Raw genomic sequence first — 23,117 nt, forward strand, 5'->3', positions numbered from 1 at the left:
TTTGTCCTACCTGGTCCCACAGCTGTTCTTACCAAAGACATACACAGAGGTCGACTACATTAATTATAAACTGGCTGGCCAGTTTATAAGTAAAGAAAAAAAGAGAAAGTGGATGGGGGATGGAAGAGGTGAGGTTAGAGGGAGGGACTAGGAGGAGAGAAGTGAGGGAGGGGAAACTGTGATTGGGCTGGGGAAAATTAATTAACAAAATTAATTGACAAAAATAATACAAATATTTTCTTGGATAAAAGAACCTCAAAATTATTTCAAAATAAGCTATCTAATTTTGTGATATTCAATTAAAATAGGGATTACAAATATATTTATACTATTAAATATATGCTAGAAAAAAATTCAAAAGTAAAAGTGGAAAGCTTATACTTTATAAACTCTAGAAGGAAGAGCAAAAAATACCCACAGAATCATCATCATCATTATCAATATGGAGCAAAAGACAATCAATTTGAAAAAAAGATATTAAGAGTGGAAAAATAAAAAAATACTTCTGTACAGATATATAGATCAAATTTTCACTCTAGCTAATTGAACACTAAAACAAAACAAAAACCATAAATTACCAATGTCAATCATGAGTGATTAGGTATCAACCTAGACTTCACAGACACAAAAGAACAATACAAAAAAAACTATGACGTGATCTATGTGCACAAATTTTGTAATCTAAGTAAAACTGACCAGTTCTTTCAAAAGAAAAACATTATAAACTATAGATCTGAAAAAACAGAAACTCTGAATAGGTCCGTGTTTTTTAAAAATTAAATCAATAATAACATCCTAAAACAGAAAGTTTCAAGTTCTTATTTTTGTGGTGACGTTGAACAAATAGTGAAGGAAAATTTAGACAAATTATTTACATTCGTTTTTACAATGGAGAATCAGAGGGCATATAGTTTAACTAATTCTGAGGCCAATATTACCTTAATAACCAAACTTAATAAGATATTACTTAAAACTATAGACCAACATCTTTAATGAACAGAGATGCAAAAAAACCATCAAAAATATTAACTCTAAGTGAGCAACATGGTATTTGAAAAAGAATTAATTTTTAAACAAATTAAATATATTACAAATAAGCAACAAACAATTTATAGAACTTATCACATCAACAAGATAAAGAAAAACTCATATGATCATTTCAAAGGATGTAAGAAATAATTGACAAAATGTAGACTCCATTAAATTCCCTCAGCATGGATGTGAAAAAGTTAAAAGCACTTTGGACTCTTCCAGAGGACCTAACTTCAGTTATTAGCATCCACAGGCAGCTTAGACGACCTCTAAGTGCTCCAACACCCTCCACTGTATTCTGTAAGCAATATACAAACAGGGTGCATACATAATTCAAACAGGCACACATACATACACATAAGTAGAATGAGTAAATATTTTAAAAATGTACCTCAGAAAAGTAAGAGGTATTTCATCCAGTTGATTGATGTAAGAAATCTGTAAAATCCTAGACATGGCTAACATCCTTTTTGAGATTTATATATTTTTCTTTTATATGATTGAGTGTTTTGTCTATATGAATGTAAGTATACTTCAAAGATGCTGGGTGGCTGAAAAGAAAAAAAAGATTGTCCTGGAACTAGCTCTTGTAGACCAGGCCAGCCTCGAAATAACAGAGATCTGCCTGCCTCTGCCTCCTGAGTGCTGGGATTAAAGGTTTGCGCCACCACCACCCAGCTGTATCAAGTGTTCTTAAATTCTAAGTATCTCTTTAGCCCACCAACATCATCCTTAATGTTGAGGAACAGGAAACCTTGTCAGGTAAGAAAAAAGCAAAGGTATTTCTTTTTACTGTTACTTTTGAACATCATCCTGAGAACCTTGGTCTAAACAACAAGACATGAAAGGGAAGTGGGGGAAAGGCCCAGTGGTTAAGAAGTCTTATTTTCTTCCAGAGGACTGGAATCTGGAACCCAGCATCCATGTTGGGTGGCTCTTAACTGCCTGTAACTAACTCCAGGAGACTAATACACTCTTCTGGCCTCTGCATGCACATAAACATGATATTCACATATACAGACATATACACACTAAAACACAAACATGCAAAAAATAAAATATATGCATAAAAATTTACATTTTCTTTAATTTATTATTACTTGTATTTAAGGTGCATAGATTATTTGTCTACATATATACATATATATATATACCTATATATATATGTATATATAGGTATATATATATGTATATATAGGTATGTGCATATGTATATGCATCCTAAGCATGTCCAATACCCAAAGAAGGTCAGAAGCGGCATGAGATCCTATGGCACTATAGTTGATGATGGTTGTGAGCCACCATGTGGCACTTGGAATTGAAACGTTGTATTCTAAAAGAAAAGCTAGTGATCTTAAACACTTAAATTTCCAAAAAAAAACCCTTTATTAAAATCATATAATTATATATGTAGATTTTTCATTTATATTAAAAAACTTGGAACACGTCATGATTTTTATGTAATCCTTGGGCTGGGGCCTTGCAAGCCTTCACATTGTTTCAACTTTTAATGTGACTTTGAAGTTAGCACTGTGGACATTTTTAAAAACAAAACCTCCTGGAATAATAGATGGCACAGTGAGGTTTCTAGATACACATTTGATACACAAAAGGTATTTGTTGTCTTATATTCCAATGAGTAAATGAAAAAGAATCCTCAACTCTGTGGTTGTTCTTCCCTGCTGGTCAGGGGGGTTCGCCACAAAAACTGAAATTTTATTGTGCACCCAAAGCATATACTTTAGCAAGTCATATCAAATCAACACAATGAATACATTTAGCAAAGTCTACAGCTGTGGTGAAAGGAATAAAAAACAAAAAGCAAAACAAAACAGAAAAATGGAGCAGCATTCCATAACTTGACATAGGATACTTACCATTGTGGTGATGTCAGAGTCCCATCTCTGTCTATAGTTTCCATTAGATTCCAGCAACTGTTAAGGGACTGAGAAGACAAAATATTTAACCTAAAGAAAAAAATTTAAAAGAAATAATCTCATAAAGGTCAATTATCCAAAACATGCACAGACTTTTCAAAACTCAGCACAAGGAAGCAATTTTTTAAAAAGTGGTAAAAAAACTGAAAATTGACACTTTAGCAAAGGAACTATAGAGATAGTAATCACAGGGTAGCTATCATGGGGGGTGCTTAACAACATCACTGGGAACTACAAATTAAAACATCTCTGAAGACTGGGGAATCTAGGTCAATTGATGCAATAAAATGACATTTTATGACGTTACTCTACCCATTGATCAGTCAACCACTCAACTCTCATCACCCCAAGCAATAGATGGAAATTAATTTAGAGATGAGCAATTGGACAATGTGCAGAAAGTGAGAGACACTGGAGAATCTAGTCATAATGTGATGTCTTCACTATAGCTCTCTTCTCATGATTCAGGGATCTATATGGAAAAGGAGTCAGAAAGATTGCAATAGCCGTTAAGTGTTGAATGATTCCAAGAAGAGTGTCTTCCAGACACACAGAACTGATACATATACGAATTCACCGAGATGGGGGCAGCATGCACAAGACCCATGCATTCCAAACCAGACAAATTACTAGTACTGAGAAGGGGAGTTGGCACAAAATCCTACCCCAACTAAGAAACTATTTGTAAATGATACTTTCTGGAAATGGGAAATCAGTGTTTGAATGGAGTATACTAGGTATATCAACCACACTCCAGGACAGACCCCATGCTCAGGAGTAATTAATTGGTCTCTTCAAAATAGACTCAAGTTGCTTGTTTCTTTGTTTGTTTTATCTTATTGGTGTGAGAGCAAGTAAAAGAGAATGTGAGGGAGAGAGCATGAAGTTGGGTAGGTGAAGAAGTCAAAAAGATATGGAAGGATATGGAGTAGAGATAAAATATAATCAAGATATATTGTGATCTGGGCACCGTGGCACAATCTTTTTATCTCAGAAATCAGGAGGTAGAGGCTAGCTAATCTTTGTGAGTTTGAGGCCAACCTGATTTACAAAGCAAGTCCTAGGACAGCCAGGACTGTTACACGGAAAAACCTTGTCTCAAAAAAACCCCAAATATTTTACACATATATTATACATATACATATATAATATAATAAAATTTAAATAAAGATAAAATTAACATTAAAAGAGTAAAACACATTGTACAAAACCAAGAGTGAGCTCTACACTATATTATTAACTTTGCTGCTTATAATATTCCAGTGAAAGACTATGGGACTGTCCTTTTCCTTAAAGGTGCTTCTCCCAGGAATAATATTGAAAGTCGAACTTCTGTCTTGGTTATTCTTTTGCTACAAAGAGATGCCATGACTATTGCAATTCTTATAAAGGAAAGTACTTAACTGGGGCTTGCTTAAATCCAGAGGCTTAGTCCACTATATCATCAAGGCAGGTAATATGGTCGGCCATATGCAGGAAGGCATGGTGCTGGAGAAGTAGCTGAGAGTTTTACATCCTGATCCTTAGGCAGCAAGAGGCAAACACTAGGCCTAGTGTGTGCTTTTGAAATTCCAAAGCCACCCCTAGCGATGCACCTTCTTTAACAAGGCCCCATCTCTTCCAATAAGGCCATACCTCCTCCAACAAGGATTCACCTCCTACTCCTATTCAATCCACCAACTGTAGACTAGTCAGTAATTAAACACATGACCTATAGGGCCATTCTCATTTAAACCACCACAACTGTGGAGAGGTCTGTGTGTGAGGGTGTAAAAACATTCTTTCGACTTAATTTTGCTGTTAATTTAAAGTTTTGCTAAAAATAAAGCTAATAGTTAAAAATGAAATTAAGATTTGAAAAATAGTTTTTTCATGTACCTATCAAGCAGTTTATGTAGTGTGTAAACCTGACTGTAACATCTTTAAAACAATACTCTTTTCAACAAGCACAGAATATTTATCTTTAAGAAGGACCTGAGGTGATTCGTTTAAATTTGAACATGAATACACTCTAAATTTTAATTATGATGAATTTCTTTTAAATTATATGGAACAAAAAAAAACTATCATTACAAAAATTAAAGTCAAAAAACTATTTTCTGTTTCTGAATATTATGTTGCATATCACTGTCTATACAATGGTATTGTGCCCTGCTGATGGACATTCAACTCATCAGTTTCCTCCAAAATAGTGTTTTTATCATTGATATCAGTCCAAGAACGGGGTGGGTCAAGGGGGAATTCTGAGTGCTGTGAGAGAGCTCCAAGAAAACAAGACAAGATTTGAGACCTCAGTTTCTCAGTCTTGAAATGCGTTTTGTGCTCCTCCCAGGTGTCGTGGAGTAAGAGTAAGTTTATTTCAGCTGTTAGTATTCAACTTCCTATATGGAAAAACACGTTTTTCCACATGTAACTTGTCCTTGTGATTGAACGCCTTACTCATGTGATTCTTTTTCCCCTCAGAGTATAAATAGCCTGTTGATTGAATAAAATTGACTATTACATAAGACTTTAGTCTGCCACATTTTTATGCCCCTGTTCTCCCAGGGTTCGTGCTACCAAATAGAGTAGTAAACAAGGGGCCTCAAGAATCAGGGACTTGAAACCACCTATGATATAAGAAATTGGTAACCCCCATAGCAGTGGGTGAGTAAACATAATGAAAGAGAAACCAGAGAAAACTTTGTAATATGTTAAGTTAGTGCATGTTTTGTTTTGTTTTTGTTGTTAAAGAATGGAGCAGAAGTATTAACACCACAACTATTAGATTGCTAGCAAGTTGTTTATGGTTCTCATCACTGGTTTTTAGAAGAAGGAACAGTAGATGAAGAAGTATGGGGCAGAGTCTAAAAGAGTGTTGAAAAGGCAAAAGGGGGGGGGGGAGATCCCTGTTCAATTTTGTGTCACTTGGGCATTGATTTGAACTGTTATTAAAATCCTTAAGGAAGATAAGGAGCATAACAAAGAGATGACTTGTTCCTTGAGTGAATATAAACTGGGTGATAAAATCCAACAATTGATAGAAGAGGCCAGAGAGGAGTTGTTCCCCGTGCAGGCAAAATCAAATGTAAAGATGATACCACCTATTGTTGATGACAGTTCTGTCAGCTCCTTTATTGGAATCCCCTTCAGATATGCATTTTCCATTGCCTGAAAATGATTCTGAAGCATAGGATGAGGAATTTGAAAATCTAATACTGAACCATCTCACTTCCTGATGAGGATCTAGGGAAGCCTATAAAATGGTAGATTTACAACCTAGGCACTTAGGACATGACAGGGAGAGGGAGTTCATTTCCCAATTTCTCCCTAGCCTCATGAGTCAAGTTTGATAATCCCAGTGCAATTTCAGCCAAATCAAAATGTTGCCTAATTATGCACTTACCAATCTTATTAAAAGTCTAGAAGGAGAGCCAGCATCGGATAGTCCTCAAATATTACTTGAAAGGCTAAGGAAGAACTAAAGCTATCTGAATCCAGAATAAGAGAAGAATTTGTGTATAATGTGGATCTTTTCACTGCTTTTAAACTTACTTATTTTCCCATTAAATTGTCTTCATCACGTATTATAAAACAAGAGAATAAGATTTATATTTATTTATATAAATTTATTTATACCATAAGGACCATAACATATTAAATACTGGGTATTCGCAGTATGCATCCACTATCCCAGCACAGGGGAAACAGAAACAGGTAGCTACTGGAAGCTTGCTCATTAGTCAGTATTGCTAAAAAAGACAGATCTATGTGCAGCAAGAAAACTTATCTCAAAAAATAAGGTGGAGAATGACACTGGGGGATAGCTGAAGCTATCCTCAGGCTTCCACACATAGGCTAGCATATATGCATATATATAAATAACCATAATAAAAAATGATAGCATAAAAGTGTTTATATTAATTAAAATATCTAGTGAAATATAAATATCCATAAACATTCTTTGTAGCAAGGAAAATAAGTCATGGACTCAAATTAAAATATTGATGTTGTCACTATCCTTTGTGCTTGCTATTGGAGCAGAAAATAACCATCAATCTCAACCTGCTGTGAAGTTATCAAGCTACAGTAATAACTGTTTTGGTCAGGGACTCCTTTGGGGCAACAGTGGCATGAGTGTTATGGAAGTAACCAACCACTTTCTACCTGGATTTAAAGTCTGATCTGTGAGATGAAACTGAAGATTGATACCATTAAAGAGAATCAGAATCTATATTTAAATAGGTCATAGGCACTGGGGATAATTTAATAATATTTTGCTAAATGGACATAAAAATATAAAGTACCCCTAAAAATGTATTCCAGTACCATAGATCAGTATATGTCTCAACTCATCCTAAAGGCTTTTTTAAAAAGTGTTTAAGGTGTGTTACTTTTGTTGTGTTGCATTTGTTTAACTCTGTGAAGCTGTGATTCTTTGCTTATCTAAAGCACCTGATAGTCTAATAAAAATCTGAGCAGCCAATAGTGAGGCAGGAGAGAGAAATAGGTGGAGCTGACATGCAGAGAGGATAAATAGAAGAAGAAATCTAGAAGAAAGGTTATGGGAACAAGAGAGGAAAGAAAAGAACCTCAGGGAGCAGCCACCTAATACCCAGCAACACAGTCAGTCACAGAGTAAGAAGGAAAGAAAAGACCTACAGGAATAGAGAAAGATAAAAGCCCAAGGCCAAGGATAGATGAATTAATTAAGTTTAGAAAAGCTGGCAAGAAAAAGCACAAGCTAAGTCTGGGCATTTATAACTAAGCAAAAGACTCTGTGTGCGATTTATTTGGGAACTGGGGAGCCGTCCCTTCAAAATGTCAAAGGATTAAAGAGCTGAATGAGTAAAACATTGCACAACAATTCTTCTTATAGAAGATGTCAACACAGAGACCCACAACTGGTCAGTGTGCCGACAATAGGAGACAGCAGAGTGATCAGCCCTCTATATCAGCTTACATCATACTCTTGTCTTGTGACTAAAATTGCCTAGCAAAACCACACTCGTCAATTTCCACAGAAAAATGTTCCCTTTGTATTGTAGAGACAAATTTTCCTAAACACAGATGCTAATATATAATAGCTAGTTTAATGAAAATGTACAGAAAGAAACACTCTTTTCTATTTTAGATCCTTTAAAAATAAATTTCAAATTTCTTCCACTTATGCAGGCATTTTTCCATATGTATATACTATATATATACTCTAAAATTTTATATATTTTTTTCAAAAATTGAAATATAATTACATAATTTCTACCATCTCTTTCCTCTCTGCAACACCTTCTATTTCCTCTTCCCAACTCCCTCTCAAATTCAAGACACATTTTCTTTGTTATTGTTACATATATGCATAAATACATAAACATATACATGTAACCTTTTGACTTTTTTTAAATGTACCTATATGTATATGATTTCAGGTCTGATCCCTTAAAATCAGAAAACCAATTAGGGAGCTCACACTTGTGAGCTTTCTTTCAGCAGTCCTTGTGTACCCATAGTTCCTTGTGTAGAGGTGGGACCGTGAGAGATTTCCCTCTTCCATGCTAGCATGTCTATTACGGTTGTCATTGCTCAGATCAGCAAGAGACATAATCTCACAATAGAGTTCCTGATTCTATGGTTCTTACAATTGTAGGCAGTCTGGCATCCATAATCCTAAATCTGAAATCCAAAATGTCATAATAGCTGAAACTGTTTGAGCACCAACACCAGTAGTAGTAAATTATACTTCTGACCTTATAGATGATGGGTCATAATCAACTGTTAACATTGTTAAAGCAAGACTATTGTCTAAATTACTGTCAAGTTAAAATGTGTATATAAAATAAATGCTGTGCTTTTGTTCTGTCCCTGTATCTCATTAGAATATATATGAATATATTTCAAAATACTAACATCTCTTAAATCCCTAACATTTGAAGTCTGAAGTGTTTTGGAGATGGAAATTCAGCCTGTATCTATGTGTATATACATAGCTTTCATTTATCCAATATATCAATGCTTTGAGAAAATTATATCTGAGACCAACAACTTTTTACTGATCTTTTAATATTATATGTATAAAAGCTGTACTAAATATTCTTTTTTATTATTAACTAAGATATCTTCTTCCCTGCTCCCCTATCCACCCTTCCTCCATACCAAACATCCCGTTCCCCCAGGGTCTTCCCATCCTCCCCTCCTCACTTTTCTCTCCACATCTCCCCATCACCCCTTACCGCCACCCCACCTCCACCCCCAAGATCCCAATTTTTGCCTGGCAATCTAGTCTACTTCAGCAAATGGTGCTGGCATAACTGGATGTCAACCTGTAGAAGAATGAAAATAGATCCATATCTATCACCATACACAAAACTCAAGTCCAAATGGATTAAAGACCTCAATATCAATCTGAACACACTGAACCTGATAGAAGAGAAAGTGGGAAGTACTCTACAACACATGGGCACAGGAGACCACTTCCTATGTATAACCCCAGCAGCACAGGCTTTAAGGGCAACATTGAATAAATGGGACTCCTGAAACTGAGAAGCTTCTGTAAAGCAAAGAACATTGTCATTAAGACAAAAAGGCTACCTACTGACTGGGAGATCTTCACCAACCCCACAGCAGACAAAGGTTTGATCTCCAAAATATATAAAGAACTCAAGAAACTAGACTTAAAATGCTAATTAACCCAATTAAAAATGGGGCACTGAACTGAACAGAGAATTCTCAACAGAAGAAGTTCAAATGGACAAAAGACACTTAAGGTTATTCTCAACCTCCTTAACGATCAGGGAAATGCAAATCAAAACAACTTTGAGATACCATCTTACACCTGTCAGAATGGCTAAAATCAAAAACACTAATGATAGCCTTTGCTGGAGAGGATGTGGAGTAAGGGGTACACTCATCCATTGCTGGCGGGAATGTAAAATTGTGCAACCACTTTGGAAATCAGTATGGTGGTTTCTCAGAAAATTCGGAATCAACCTACCCCAGGATCCAGCAATACCATTCTTAGGAATATACCCAAGAGATGCCCAATCATACTACGAAAGTATTTGTTCAACTATGTTCATAGCAGCATTATTTGTAATAGCCAGAACCTGGAAACAACCTAGATGCCCTTAAATGGAAGAATGGATAAAGAAAGTGTGGAATATATACACATTAGAGTACTACTCAGCAGTTAAAAAACAATGACATCTTGAACTTTGCATGCAAATGGATGGAAATAGAAAACACTATTCTGAGTGAGGTAACCCAAACCCAAAAAGATGAGTTTGGCATGTACTGACTCATAAGTGGATTCTAGACATAAATAAAAGTCAGTGAGCCTATAATTCCTGAATATTTTTAATCTTGGTTTTTTTATTACATTGCCCATATGTGGTAGAAGTATTTTCATTTTGTTCTGAACTTATTTGATATCTCTGGCTACATCTTTATAGTTCTCTAATAACAACTTTATTTTTCATAAGTGTCTTAGGGTTTCTATTGCTCTGAAGAGATATCCTAAGCATGGCAACTTTTATAAAAGAAAACATTTAATTGGGGCTGACTTATAGTTTATATGTTTAGACCATTATCTTCACAAGGAAAGTATGGCAGTGTGCAGGCACACATGGTGCTAGAGAAGGAGCTGTGAGTTCTACATGGAATCAGCAGGAAGTAGGAAGAGACTGAGACACATTAGGTTTGACTTGAGCTTCTGAGATGCCAAAGTCTATGCACAGTGACAGACTTCCTCCAACAATGCCATACCTAGTTCAACAAGGCCACACTTCCCAATAGTGCCATTTTCTATGAGCCCATGGGAGCATCTTCATTCAAACGACCACAATGAAACAATATCTACTAGTGTTATTGATTAAATATCAGTACCAGTTCTTGGCAGCTTCCTCCATTCTCTTCCATATGACCTTGAAATCTCTGTAACTAGAGATGAAATGTATACCACTCTTTTACTTGGGATTTAAGTATGTAAATTATATTCTTAAAAAGAAAAAACTGTAGGGGCTGCAGAGATGATGGCTCAGTGGTTAAGAACACTGACTGCTTTTCAGCAGACCTGTGTTCAGTTTCCAGCAGCCACATGGCAGCTAACAACTGCCTGTAACTCATCTTCCAGGCGATCCAACTCCCTCACACAAAGACACATACAAGAAAAACACCAATGCGCAGAAAAAAAAAAGGGCTATGAGTGAAATTTTCCAATCAGACTTTAGCCTGAAGTAGATATCAGGGCTCTACTTTGAAAGAAGTCCCATGAATAGATGGGACCTACAACATGGCCCATAGAATGAAGACTATGAAATAAGAATGGATCTGAAATCTATCAAACATCAAAGTTCACCCAGATCTACAGCATGAAGAAGAGCCACACAGGCAAGCCTACCCTGAACAAACCAACCTAATCCAAAATATGTACAAATGGATACACATTTTTAAAACCATTCATTTGAGGCTATATATGATACCACAATGACCAAGGATTTTGTAACATAACCCTAACATGTCATGAAACTAATATTGGTTTTAATATTTTAATCTTTTATCTCAATTGTGTAACATGTTGCCAAATTGTAAGCACATAAGTGTTGATACTCTTCACGATTATTACACCGAAATCTGTCTGAATAACTGATTAGGAAAATAGTGCCTTTCAAAACCAGTTCTTTCTTCACTAAGGGGACTGAAGTATGCAGAATGATGCGATGTCCCAACAATTGGAGCATATGTGTGAAGCCTAGCAGACTACTCACACAGTCAACGTGCAATAAATTTTCTCCTATAAATTCCGGAAGAAAGTGAGTTAAATAGATACAGTTGTTTCACCAAAGTAGCTCATTACAGTAGAGAAAGATAGACAGAAAGTAAAAAAGGGAGTTGAAAATGATTTGGGAAAAATGAAACCAGTAACTGCAGCTGAGTCTCTGCATAACAGTAGGAAAAGAGTCAGGAAACTTCTTGCCACAGAAAAGCTGTTCTGGGTAAATAGCATGGTTGGTTGACTTCATCTGTACCTCCAGGGAAGGGAACCTTAACAGTTGATTAGACACATTGCTCAAAAGATGTTTATTCTAGATTGGGATGAAGATGTGAAAAGTTGTGTCCCAACAGAAATGTGAAAATTAACAATTAGGTATAAATTTTTACAATTCTGTTGCCTGGCATGTTTTCTTAGTCTCTGAAGTCAGGCGAGTGGATATTACACTCTAATGCCATTTCAGAATGACTTTAAGCAAGTCATCTCTACCGAAGGTATGCCTGGCTCAGCATGGCCCTCTGATTCCATCTCTCCTGGTTCCTAGGGCCTCCTTAGGCGACACAGGTCACAGATATTCACACAGACCTCAATTGTAGCTGGACCATGGATCCAGACATGGCCTTTGGCAGTAGCTTGGGCAGGGTAGGCATCGTGGATCTTGGTGGAGGGACTGGCCTCTCAGATGAGAATGGTGTGGCACTAACCTTGGGCCTCTATGTGTCCGTTGGTGGCAATGCATGATCCAGATTTCAACACAGACCCCAGCCATGGTAGATCCATGGACCCATCAATGACTGGGTCTAGATATCAGCCCTGTCCCAGCAGCACTATTGCCTTGATACACCAACATAACCCTTTTTCTGTTGTCTGCATGGCCTTCAATGGTAACAGGTGCATCAGACATCAGCACAGACTCTGGTTGCAGTAGGGTTACATGCCTGACACGGCCCTCAGTTGCAGTTCTGGCCTGGATCTCACCATGATATGGAGTCGCAGTGCAGGCCACTCAGATGTGGATGCATCCTGGCCCTGGGGCACCCACCTGGACTCAGGTTACTGATCTGACTCTGGGCATCCTCATGGAGCTTTGTGGCAACAGTAGTCCCTTATTATCCAGACCATGGCTGCTATAAGGCTGCGGACTCAGACATGACCTGGGCAGCAGCCTGGGGCCAAATGTCAACGTGAACCTGTTGACATCCATATCTGTTTGGCCCCTGCTGTGGCGAATCCCTCAGACTCCAACCAAGTCTAAGCCTCTGGCCCAGATCCTGTCCTCTATATTGGCCCTAGTGGCAACCTGGCCACAGAGTTTAACACAGACCCTCCCTGCACCTGGACCACGGACCCAGACATGGTCTCAGGCAGTAGCTCGGCCTGGTCAATATCATAGCTCCAAGTGGGAGCCCCGGCAACTCTCATCAGTATATCCTCTGGATGCAAACAAGGTCACAGGTTGCAGCTCAGATTTCAGGCTTCATGTGGCCTTTCAAGGGTCCATGGGACATGGGCAACAACATCGACCTCGGCTGTGGTAGGTCCATGGACCCAGACATGGTCCTTGGCAGAAGCCTAGGTCTGGTTGTCACCATAATAGCAAGTAGCAACAAAGGTCACCCAATCGGTATGACCCTAGCGGCAGCATGGATCATGGACCCAAACATGAACTAAGGAGATAGCCGGGACCTCTAGAATCAGCATAATACTTAACATCAACTGGAGCCATGGACATCAGGACAGACCATGTCTACTATAGGATCAGGGACCACGACATGGCTCTAGGCAGCAACCCAGCCCGTATATGGCCCCAGATGGCAAGCAGACCTGCCCCTGAGTCTATTCCTCATTACTGTCACTATGGATCCAGGTGGCGAGCAAGCCTCCAATGTCTGCCCACTCCTTGCCATGTTCATTTCTTCCTTTCTACATCTTTGCATAGCACATGAACCATTCTATTTCTTTATTACTCCCGATTCTCCACAACATATTTCCATGATGTATTAAGGCACTCAAGCAGCATACCACAAGGTGCTAGGTGGGCCCCTGGTTGTCTTCCCGCCAGCTGGGGTCTTGGCTACCCAGGTTAACTAGCCAACCCCAAGTGTCTATCATCCCATTAGCTGGGTCTTGGGGGCCCCAGACAGCTCCGATGCTATCTTTTACAGACTCATTATTTAGTTACCAAAGCTAATAGAAGCAATGTATCTATTAATTATAATGTATAATAATGATTTATGAACAAAAGAGGGACCTTAACAGCTACCATGTAAACTGGAGCGGAAATAAGACAAAGCTCATGCCTTTATCTTTGCAGTGTAGATGTATCTGCAAAACGCTCAGTTAGATGCCTGACAGTCGTGATGGGTACTTTATTGAGTAGATCATTGTGAAAATGCAATTTGGCCTCTAGATGATCATTTGTGGGCTTCCCCCAATAAAAATCACTTTGCTTTTAATGGAGTTTGGAACTAACAGAGTTTCTAAAGAATTCACTGAAACCTCCCTATTACTTATCTCTATAAATAACAGTGTTTATAGCAGCTCTAAGCTGTTCTCTCATTTTCTTGTCTAATAATATGACATCTGACATTTTTATTGAAAAGCAAAATGACCAAGAATTAATCTAAACTACCAGCCCTGGCACAACTTTAAAATATGTTATAATATGCAACCATTTCTTTATTATTATTATATGAATAATATTATATATAATAATAATAAATTTTTCATTTTTTGAAGATTGACTGGTGTCCCTTGCCTCCTCCTCTCCCACCCCCATGCCTCCCCTCTAAAACTACCCCCCATCCACTCCTCCTCTGGCTCCATTCAGGAAGAGGTAAGCCTTCCTTGGGGGTCAACACAGTATGGCACATTGAGTTGAGGTAAGACCAAGCTCTTTCCCCTGGATTAAGGTTGGTCAAGGCAACCAAGCCTGGGAAATAGGTTCCCTGAAAGCCAGCTCAAGCACCAGTGACAAGTCCTGATCCCACTGAGAGGAGTCCCATAAACAGACCAACCTATGATAACTGTTACATACATTCAACAAGCCAGCCTGGTTTCCCATGTTCTGAGCCAATCCGACGTGCCTCCAGTTTACCAAGGAGGTCTCTTCTATTTCCCCTTCCCAGGGAAATCCATGTGTCCCTCTTTGAGCTCTCCTTCTTACCTGGCCTCTCTGGGACTTTGAATTTTAGCATGGCTACATTTTACTTTATATCTAATGTCCACTTATGAATGAGTACATGCCATGTTTGTCTTTCTGCCCATGGGTATAACAATTTAATAAAGCATTTATTAATCACATCTTTCTATATAATACATATTTTGAACACAGAATAAATAAAACTTGGCTCCAAAATATATCCTCCTATTAAAGAAGTTTTTCTTTCTCCGCATGGTATCAGAGTTACTTATTCTAATTTTATTAACATAGAAAACAGTAGATATGGTTATTTACCAATTAGATTTTAAACAATATAACTACATTCAAAAGTTACAATAACTACAATATAACCAATAGAGCTTTATGCCTATAAGTAAAGCACAAATCATTATATAATGTCTAGGACCATAAAAAAGTGCACACAACTCTTTCTCTAGACAGTTTATTTTTTTATAAGCCATTCAGTCTCCTTTGTGTTGTTATAACTAAACCCTTGTATCTATAACAATTTGGAGAGCAAAGCTTTATTAAGCTTATATTTCTAGGTCTCAGTTTATCCCTGAGGGAAGCCAGGCAGAAACTTACGGCAAGAACCTGGAGCAGAAACTATGGAAGAACTTCTCTTTCAGTTTGCTTTCTGACTTACTCAGCAGCTCATATTTAGCTAGCCTCTCTGTATAGCACACTCCCAGAGTAGACTTGCTTTTTTCATCAACTAATAAACAAGACGATTATCCTACAAACATGTCCAATTTTATCTATGTAACTGTTCTACCAAGGCTTTCCTTTCTGATGATGCTGGGCTATCGCAACTTGACAATTAATGCTAGCTAGGTCATAAGTCTAAGTAGATTTAAGTTTTATCTACTCATTTGAACAGAGTATTGGCCAAGTTTCCAATTTTAATTTATGCATGTGTAGAAGAGGCTTTCTTTTTATAGCTTTCTTTGTGTATCTATTGACTTGTGCTTTTTTTCTTATGATATGGGAATCATGACTGTTCAGGTTGTATTAAAGTTTAAATGGTCACTGATCTGTGATTTCCCCAGTAATTAATAGATATTGAATCTAAACCCAGAAAAATAATTGAACATGAAGTTCAATATTTAAAGATTTTTAAGCAACATTCAAACAAACCTCAAATTTATATTTATTGAAAGGTCAAACAAACATATCCAGAAACATCTTTCACCACTGGCAGTTTTCTGATCTCTTCCTGCCAGACAATCCTCACCAGCCAGCTGGTCCTTCCTCTATGATTTGTATTAGCCCCTTCTTGATCTCTCACTCTGTCCTCAGATGTCTTCTAATCTGTATACATCCAATTTCCTAATACTACACAAGGTATGGAAACTGAGTTTCAAATGCTCCACCTACTTCAGAAAATGAGCTGGAGAAGTTTGATTTCTTTTCTCTTTACTTCTCTTCTGCACCTCTGGAGTACAGCTGCATTTTCAAGAAAATTTGACCAGGGTGACCTGCACCCAGAGGACACAACACAATTACATGACTATATTTTAATTAGCTGAGCTGATCAGATACATCATTATCTTAAAGTCATATTAAAACAATTGTGCTCAATATTAAGTTAAATATTAAGATTATTCCACAGTAATAGATTTTGCTCTTGCAACCTACATTTGGATCTTTGAATTTTGCCTTTCAAATAAGAAGTAATACTGAATTTCTATAGTCTTAATTTATATGAAAATATATATTCCAGTTATATAAATTCATATTGCAATTATAATTAAGGGAGTGAAAATAATAAATATGTATAAAGGATAAATAAGAGTATGAAGAGAAAATATACCCAGAGAAACTACTCTAAAATCAAATTCTAGAGAATATTTTAAGGGAAAAATAGAGTGGATTAAAATTATAGTTGATAGTGAAAATTGATGCCCCTGAAATAAGGTAGAGTATTTGAATATTTATAAAGTAATTGCAAATAATTAATTTTATTTAAAAGACATCATTAGGAAGTTCTTACAGCATTATAATAGTCTCATAAGTAGCATAGGTGAATGGATCACTCTTGCAAAGCTAATTCCCACTGCATAACATTCATCTCTGTCATAAAAACTATGAAATACCATGACTTTTCTGAAATCTTTCTAGCTTTTTTGTTTGTTTTATCTTCTACTTCTAAAGTAGTAATATTTTCAAGTAAAATGACTAGCTATTGTCTTGTTTTGTTTTGGTCTGTCTTGGGTTTGTCTTGTTTGTTTTTAAGAATAGAAGTAGCATTTACTGGTGTTTCCAATATGTTGTCAAATCTATACTGGGAGTGGTGAAGAAAAATGCATGGCTTTTGACTGCAGGTGCTTGGGTCTCATGCTCTGGAATAGTGTTTTTAGTAAACTTTAGTGGTTACTTGTAAAGACAATTTAGCAAATGCTAAAATCACCTGTTAATCAAATATAAAATATAAAAATGCATCTAACCAATCAGTTCATAATGCTGTGTTGTGCCCTAACGGCAATTTTATTGAATAAATATACACAAAGCTAAATACTGAAAATTTCAATTAAAAAAAGCTATTGATTAGGGACTCTTGAAATGGCTCATGGATAAGAAAAACACTTGCTATCTGTTGGGGTTTGAATATGAAACATCCCCCAAAGGCTCCTGCATTTGACCATTTGATCCCCTTGGCAGCATGGTTTTGCAAAGGGAACTTTAGGAGGTGGAAATTTGAAGAGAGTAAGTCAATTGTGATAAAGTTTGAGGTTTTTCCAGCCCAGTTCCACCTGCTGGTAGCTCTCTGCTTGTGAAAGCAATGTCAAGAGCTGATCTCACACTCCTACCACCATGCTTTCTCTGTCATGGAACTGTAGTTGTCTGCAAACACTGCTAGCCAGAATGAACCCTTCCATGAATTGCTTTTTGGAAGTGTTATTTTTAGTCACAGAAACAGAAAGAAAATTAATACTCTGCCGAAATGTGTGCTCCAGTTCCACCTCGCTACACAGATGCTATGACACATGTTGTCCCCGGACACACACACACATACACACCAAACGAATGTAGAAAACTTTACAGATATAACTTATTTGCTTATATCTATGATATTACCTCAAGCAATTATTATTGTTGTTTGTACATTTTACCAGCTAGAAATAATAATTTGTTTACTTTAATAGTCATAATTTGGAAACTATTCGTGACTTATATATTGTACAAATTATTTCTGCTTACGGTAATTTACATAAGTGTACTGAGTACTTCTGTGTGTAGATTTCCTTTTCACAGGGCCAAGTGCTCCTGCGGAGTGAGAGGGTAACCTGCAGGAGCAAGTTTCCCACTCCTGTAGCATAGCTCTGGCAATCAAACTAAGCCTTAGCCACATATACCCTTACCCGCTAAAGCACCTTACTAGTCCCAAATTTCTCCTTCTAAGAAAAAGAACAAAATGAGCAGAAAACACCTTGTTTAACAATCCATCGCTATTAGTTTAAAATGAGTGAAATGTGCTTTATTTCCTTCAGAGATTTCTATTATCATTCTTGTCTACATTTCAGGACAGTTTAAACTTAGATGAATGATTTTTCACATGGTTCATTGTATTTCTGAGGAGCAAAGCATATGCAGACTCCAGGTGTGTCTACGGAATCTAAGCTGCATACCTTGCTTCCATTGTGCATTTATCTAACCTGCATGCATGCACTCACTTCCACAGAACACTTACACAGCTCACGATGATGGAAAGAATCACTAACATATGTGAATAAAAATATTGCTTGGCCTACTGCAAATGTCAATAAATCTGACCTAGTATTAGTTTTTATTATCATTTAAAATATTGCAATTGTAAAGAAAAGTGACAATTACTAAATGTGTAGATAAAATTTCAACATTTGACTAGATTTCTCAGTTGGTAAACAAACAAGAAATATTACTATTTTTTGACTTAATAAAATATCACATAAAAACGGGAGTCTTATTGGTTTCATAAAATCTTTTATAATTTTAACCTTTGGATTTTTTCAGGAAAAATTTAATATAAATTTAGATGTCTCCTGCTACAGAAAATATTTAGGTAAAAATGATGTATCTTGAAATTGATACTTTGCTACATTTTACTCTTGGGCATTTTGAAAAGAAATATATAACACATTTCTAAATATAAACAGTCATTTAAAAATATAATTAATTCTTTCTTTAATTTGCTCTTGAATAATAAACTCCCTTATAAAAAATAATAAAGTAGAACTTTCCCAATTCTTCTATTTCACCCTAGTAAGAATGAAGCACTATTATGAAACTCATCTGTATCTATACCATATTTTAGGAGTTTAATGTCTATATCTATATGTAAATATTTCTATACCACTTAAGTTTCTTGTTTTGGTAGACAGAGATTTTGTATTTAACTTTGAATATAATGCTATGACCTTCATTATTTTCCTTTTAACTACTGAGCTAATTTTTAACAAGGAAAGGTTTTGATTTGTTTTTTCATCTATTCTTTTTTGATCAATTTTGTGACTGTATTTCTACAGAAAACTATCTCTCAAAAGAGGTCATGTCCCTTATGTCTATTGGGAATTCCTTTTTTTATGTACTTTGTGGTCATTGCCTTTTAAATCTTCTATTGTGGATTTATAAAGAATGCATACTTAGCTTTTTTAAGTTGAAGGTAATTATAATTTATTATGTATTTTTGTAAATTAACTCCAATGTATGGTTATATTGGATGCTGGTGCTCTCTTTTTGGATAAATCTTGGTACCTCCAACTGAATTATTACATTCACACATGATTATTAGCCATAAGGTCTGCATGCCAAGGATTATGTAAAACTGACATATCTGTTGTTTTATATTGGATGTTACAAATATATATATATATACATATATGTATATATATGTATATATATATATATAAAATCATAGGTCACTGCACAATTTAGCTCACCTTATTTATCTACATGTGCATCCCTAAGTGTTTGGAGAGGTCATAATACTAGCTTTTTCCTGACATATAATAATTTAGCCTACAATAATTAGCCAATAGTTTATTTATCTATTCCAACCACCACTAAATTCCATCAATGAGAACAAATAGGCAATATAATGTTAATTAGCAAGCCATCATTCTTACTACTGAAAACTCTTTTCTAACATTCTTTGAGATAATTAACAAAGTCTGTAGCGTTAATGGCAGGTGAAGATAATTGAGTGACTATCTATCACTTCTGGTGGTTGCTGTTTTGCAGACAGTACTTGATGTGAATTTCTGATATAAATACCTCCTGATGACTGAATTTGTGCAGTGATGAAGACACCCATTTATATTGAACCATGAACTATGCTGAAATCAGTTAATATCCATAAATTGCCTATTTAAAAATAAATTTATGTTTTAAATCACTGATATAATTTGAGACATGGGTTCTTATTGAAGTTTCCTTTTTAAAAAAGAGACTGTCTTTTAGAAGAGTTTCATTTTTATAGCAAAATTCACAGACAGGAACTTTCTTTATATACCTCTCAAGTTTAGCCTTATTATCAAAACTAACAGTGCGACACATTTATTCTAAAGCAATGAATCGGTATTGATGAAGGAGTGTCCTCAGTCCACAGTTTTAGTTGGCCTCATCCTTGGTTCCATACATTCTATAGATTTGGAAGTTGATTTATAATGTTTTGACATATGAATATTTGATTGATTATGCTGCTTGCTTTGTCCCTCTTGTAACTTTTTCTGGCTCTGTGATGTATACTTTAAGGTTATTTTTTTTTTAGCAATGAATGATTTATTTTTATATTGCCTATGCAAATTGTTATTTTGAGTAGTTTACAATGCTTTTTCTACATGTACAGCATTTAGGCCTTAAATCCTGTATTACCCAATATTACTTATACAAAAGTAACATTATCTGTCTGGGTATGGCTATTTCTATCAACATTTTTGAACTACTTTTTGTGGTATCTCATGTGCACACACATACATACACACACAAACCAAAAACCACCCAAACAAATATGTTTTTGTTTTTCTTGTTGTTTTTTTTTGCTTTTTAAATCAAAGTCTTTACATATATTTTGATCAGTAATATGAGATTATTTTCAGTACACTTGTATTGATTTTTGTTTCTTTATATCTTCTTCCTGATATCTTGATGATCACAGTTTTTCCTCCTTCTGCCTTTAGTTTTCTTCTGCAACCATACCTGTAGACTGCATTATCATTCATTAGCTTAGTGATTTATTAATTTCCCATCAAAATCACCAGACTCTATAAGTAGTCATGATTTGGCCAGTCTTAAGGCTATCATTTATGACCTTCGAGCATTTCAAACACAGGCTAGTTCTTCAGCAGCGACACTCCTGTCATTTGGGCCTTGGTCAGCCTCCACTGTGGACATTTGTCCTGAACTAACAGGATCACCGATCCTCATCATGCATGCTAGAATATTTTGCTCAACTATGAAAGAAAACCTTTCCCCAGACATTATCAAATGATTACTAAAAGGCAAAATTGTCCCGAGAGACCATCACCAATTTAGAGAATAAATAGGACTTAACACAGCTACTCCTCTGTTAATTTTTAATGATTAAAAATACAAGGTAAAATTTTCAACCCATCATGTACCTAACCATTATTTACAATTATCTCTTAATTAATAGCTAAGGAAACTAAGATTCAAGCATTTGTGTTATTCCTCAGAAATACATATTATCATATTGTCTGGCCACTAGTAATTTTCATATATTCTGGAAACTTTGATTAAATAAATGGAGGAGTAAGCAAAAATGAGGTTTGTGCCTTTCCTTCCCTTTCCTAAGTATGACTGTCTGCAGTGATACAGACAGAGCTTGGTGCTGAGCCAGATTCCCACAGTGAGACAATTGACTTGGCTTCACAGGGACAACATATAAACAGCAGTTTGTCAACAGGCTTCACATTAGTGGCAGAACATTTTTTGGCAAAATAGAAGCATCCTTCTGGGCACCATGGCAAGCACAGCAACTGGCTTTCATTCGAAACTCTTCTGTTTAAAGTACACAATTAATTAAAATGGTAAATGTGATACTTGTTTTCAGAAAGATTTCTTCAGAAAGTAGCAGCATAGAATTCTTGCAAGACAAGACCTTACATTTGAATGATTATTCTTAATTAGTATAAACCTGCAAATTTCAAGTAATTGTAAAAGTTGTGATATGACATATTTTTCCTTAAGTTAAACTAACATTGTTGAAGATATTTGATAATATAATTTGGAAACCATATTTTGTCTAAGTGAATATCAAAGTATAATCATCTTTTCTTCTTTTAAGTTAGTGATTAGAAATGAAATGATAAATAGAAATAAATATATACATTAAAAATAATTTTAAAAATAAAATGCAGAGAATGTGTATAGTGATTAACAAAGACGCAAGTTAGAATTACTGTCAACTGATAGTAGCAACTCTCTTAAATGTCTGAAGAATCAAGAGCATCTATTCTTAGTAAACCTTTCATTCATCACTTATGCTGTTTAAGATGGGAAACAAGAAAGCTCTTTTTCTGAGTGGGAACTATAAAGCCATATGTACACCAGCCTGCAACTGCACATCACTCCTGACCAACATTGGGAGGACTCCTCTTAGGCTTGTTACCCAACTAAAGTCAGTGTTCTTTAGAGAGCTCTGCAAAGTATAATGAGTATTGGAAATTGACAGTTTTACAATTTAACCAAGAAGTCTTCACTCTGACATGGTGGTGGTACAGAAGCTATGAGATTCAAAATGAAAGAAAATTATTATTTTGCTAGGCTTTAAAGTGTTGTTTGACCACTCTAATATTTATAATATATTTTTTTTCTGACTCAATCAAATTTACCCTTTCCCAAAGAAGTTTGCCATTTCAGTGAGTTCTGTTACAGTTTGAATTTAAAATGTCTTCCAGTATCATGTTTTGAAAGCTGACCTCCTGATGAAAGTGCCATCTTGTGTAGCTGTTGGGGAAAGACCCAGCTTTAGAAGACATTTTTTTTTTTTTTTTTGCCAGAGATAGTGAGTTAGTAAAAGCAAGACCTCCAATGAGACAGTTCTGTCCCTGGTTTGATGCTGTACTTGGCTTCCAGGTCTGTTGTGAAATAAACTGCCTTTGCCACACTCCTCCTACTATGATCTGCTTCAGTGTGCCTATCCCACCATACTAGACTGATAGCCTGTGAAACCATAAGCAAATATTTTCTCTCTTGGGTTTACCTCAGGTATTAGGACACAGCAATGCTAAAGTAAATAATA

Source organism: Arvicola amphibius, chromosome 11, assembly GCF_903992535.2.
Source record: "Arvicola amphibius chromosome 11, mArvAmp1.2, whole genome shotgun sequence".
Taxonomy (NCBI): Eukaryota; Metazoa; Chordata; class Mammalia; order Rodentia; family Cricetidae; genus Arvicola; species Arvicola amphibius.